The 3,987-nt window shown below is 38.6% G+C and overlaps 1 pseudogene; it reads right to left on the bottom strand.

Annotated features, from left to right (window-relative positions):
* LOC149046770 (uncharacterized) overlaps positions 1–3,140 on the bottom strand; it is a 3,950-nt pseudogene extending 810 nt beyond the window's left edge.
* Positions 3,141–3,987: the final 847 nt, after the last annotated feature.

Genomic DNA, 3,987 nt, shown 5'->3' with positions numbered 1-3,987 from the left:
CGTTTAGACCATTCACTGACTTCAAGAACAAACAGGGAAACAGCGGTGATATATGCTTGAAAGTTAAGGATGTGTTGGAGGGGGATCAAACCAAAGTAGCTAACCACTTTGCTAATTTTTTCTCCACTATGGCTGATGGAATTGGAGGGGACCACGTAAATGACTGTGTAGAGAGTGATTTCATGAATCACAACTCTCTTCTTAATATTTCGACTTATCTTATCAAGAGAGATTTACATGAAAACCACTTTGAATTTAACGAAATTACATGCGAATAATTGCGAAAAGTCATGAGCAACCTAAACCCCAATAAGTCATGGGGATATGACAGGATCGACCCTAAGATCCTTAAAGTAGGCGCCACTGAGTTAGCTTCGTCTCTTGCTGTGATTTTTAACCAAGCAATTAGAAATGGAGAATGGATAGCAAAGCTCAAGCATGGAGAATGGATACCGGTACATAAGAAGGATGATAAACAAAGGGATACAAACTATAGACCTATCATGGTGCCGTCATGCGTAAATAAAGTTTATGAAATATTGCTGGTCCAACAAGTCAGTAAGGTTATGGATGACAGACTCAGTGATGCTGTCACTGCCTATTGTACAAAGAATAGCTGTGAGGCTGACCGAAACATGGAGAGCAGAACTAGACAGCAAGAGAATTGTCGGTATATTGTCATCGGATATGAGCAAGGCTTTTGATTCTCTTAGCCCTCAGTTACTCTTAAATAAACTGCAAGCCTACAATTTCTCTGACAAAGCCATACAGCTCATACGATCATATTTTCAGAGAAGAGAGAATAGAGTAAGGATAGGTTCTGTAATAAGCGACTGGATTGTGATGAAGAGAGGATGTCCACAGGGAAGCACATTTGGACCACTTATGTGGAATATTTTCCAGAACGATTTGCCTAACATAATATCAGATGCCAATGTCTCGATGTATGTGGATGACCATCAGGTCTTTGTAGCACATGAAACAATGAAAAGAGTGGAGAAGATACTGGTGGACAATGGAGAGAAGATGACTAAATGGTATCAAGATTATCTTTTAAAGGTCAATTGCGATAAATACCAAGCTATGGTTTTGGGAAATTCAAAAGGTGAAAGGAACACTGATCTGGATATAAGTGGCAAAAAAGTTGAACAGTCACAATCCATCAAGATCCTAGGTGTAACCCTAGACGAAAACCTAAACTTTAAAGATCATTTACGTAGTGTGTGTAAGAAAGTTGCCGGTATGATCGGAGTTTTAAGAAGGCTTAAAAATCTTATCCCAGTAAATGCCAAGTTACTTTTGCACAAAATTAGCTATCATGCCACACCTTACTTATTGCCACGTAGTGTGGCATTTTTGCACGGCATCTGATAATCGTAAATTGGAGCGTCTACAAGAAAGAGCCTTAAGATTAGTGTATAATACTACTGCCGAAAGTTATGACACCTTACTAAAAAGAGCTAAATTAACTACTTTGCAAAATAGGAGGTTGCAGGATATACTAATTTTGATGTTTAAAGTTAAAAACAAATTAACAACGAACAAAATTGCGAACATTTTTAATATCGACGATGAGAATACTAATAATAAGGGATACAACCTAAGAAATGCAGATTTTGTCTTACCTCGGTTTAAAAGTGTTACTTATGGAAGACATTCTCTTAGATTTCTTGGACCACAATTGTGGTCAAAATTAAGCAAGGAAGAAAGAAATATTGGAACTTTGGCAACTTTTAGGACAACTATACGTAAGAAGGATGTAACATCATTTCTCGAAGGATGTGGGAGTGAATGTCGCTTATGCTTAAGTTAACTTGACGCACGCATATTTATACATATTCATTTTTAGTGTCCGAGCTCATATATTACATTTATTAATAATTAGATTTATTACTCTTAAAGGTGTCGCCAATTAGTGCCAATAGGCACTAGAACAATTAGTCACTTAAATAAAGGTCATGTATGTATGTATGTATGTTCAGCCACATTTGATAGGGAGACCAACTCTTCTGTGCGCACCTTATGATGATTGAATCCTTCTAAAAACTCCCTCAGTGCTTTGTTTATTCTTGGGAGAAAGATATGTTGTAAAGTAAATAGTCGTAGAGGATCATCTATATTCAAAAGACCTGTAGATTCCATAGCATAAAAAATGTAGTAGTACTGATGACAGATACACCTATAAACATCCCTCCACAATCTTTCGATTCTCTGGTTATGGGTTGATGGTCCAGCAATAAAACTTCCCCTACCTTCACCCCTAGCCTCAATCATTGTGTCACAGACAAGTACATTTTCTACTCCCTTGTCAACTTGGATTTGGGAGGGCCAACGATTTCCATCTTTGTTGACTGCATCAAGAAAGAGGTCGAGGACAGTTTGGGCAAGATTATTAGAGCTGCACTTGAAAAACTTAATTCTTCGAGAAAATCCATCTATACATCCGTTTATGACTAATTTCCAGCGTATTAATGAATGATGGCCATCCAGATGCCAAAACGAATTTGGTCATGGCACCTGGTATGTTCTTCGTGAGACTTGAGCACCCCATCTGATAGCAGTATTTTTGAAGTCAACCCAAGTCATACTCTCTCTTATTCGCCTGCACTGTACCCTTAGTCCAAGTGACTTTATATACCTTGCAATGTACCCTTGACCTGATGTTGTACCATGATTAGATATATGGTTTCTAGCTAATTCATCAACTTCTTGGTCAGTTGTATTGCTAAACTCTCTCATCTCTTGTAGTCCGAATTTTTGCTCTCTTCTTAGTACAGTCCACCTCGACACACCCAATATTTTAGCAATTTTGTCCCAGGTGAAACTGAATGCACAAAGTTCCTCAAGTGCTTCAGAAAATATATTGTATGATGGCCTCTCGGGTGAAGAAATATTTGCTTGTCTGTTTGAGCCCAAGTTGGCGACAGTTGTTGTGGTAATGGAAGCTGGAGACAATAAATGGTTCCAGCCCTGTCAAATATCATCAAAAGCGAAAGTAATTTTTTCAACTGTGTTTTCTTGTTATCTTCAAACTGGAAACAATATTCCATCTTTCTTAACAAGGATATGGTTTTGTCAAGTGTTACGGCATGCTCTTCCAATGGTTCCACCTCAAAAGGAATCTTACATAACTGAGTCATCTTGTCTAGGATGTGGTTAAAAAACTAGGTATTTCTGTTAGCTCAAATTGCTGTGCATCTGCTGCCATCTTGCTTTATATGATAACTTAGATTTCAGGCTCCAGCTCGTCCATCTTTTGTGCCAGGTTACCCAGTCCGCCAGTTGAATGGCTGAATGCAGGATTGAATGGTTGAATGCGGGATTGAATTATTGAATTGGGATTAAATATTGCATTGGGGTTGAATAGTTGAATTGGGATCAAATAGTTGAATTGGGGTTGAATAGTGGAATTAGGGGTTGAATAGTTGAACAGATTCTTGAATGGTTGAATGGGAGTGTTGACTGGTTGAATTGGGGTTGAATTGAACGGTTGAATTGCAGTTGAATGGTTTAATGAAAGAATTATTGAATATTGTTACAAACGGCCTGCCATAGTCTTCACACTTCTTAATTTGCCTACTCCTCTTTCTGGCCAAGAATTTGAAACTGGCGTTGTTGAGCACACTTCAGCAATTTTGAAGAGCATTGGGTAGAGCTGGGAGTATGTTTCCTTCATAGTAATCAGGCGTTGCAGCACTCATTCAGTTGGAGTTGTAGTTGTTCTTGCTGTCTTGAACTCATCTTTACTTTTCCACTCTACCAGCTTGAACTTGAGGCTGTTCCATTCAGCCTGAAGCTTGTCCTTTTCACTTTGTATTGAACAAAGGGTGGCACAGGGAAACAGAGAAGCTTGAAATATCAGGCAATGCATCTTGGAAGCTTTTGTCAATCTTCTGCTATAGGGACACCACATATTTCGAGAATAAGTTGGTAACTTCCTTGTACTGGAAAGGAGTTGGATTTACATCACAGGGAGAGCCCACCAAT

Source organism: Pocillopora damicornis, chromosome 4 (assembly GCF_964200805.1).
Source record: "Pocillopora damicornis chromosome 4, jaPocDami1.2, whole genome shotgun sequence".
In the NCBI taxonomy this organism is placed as follows: Eukaryota; Metazoa; Cnidaria; class Anthozoa; order Scleractinia; family Pocilloporidae; genus Pocillopora; species Pocillopora damicornis.
The sequence above is the reverse complement of the archived record's forward strand: the minus strand, read 5'-3'. Positions and strand labels throughout refer to the sequence as shown.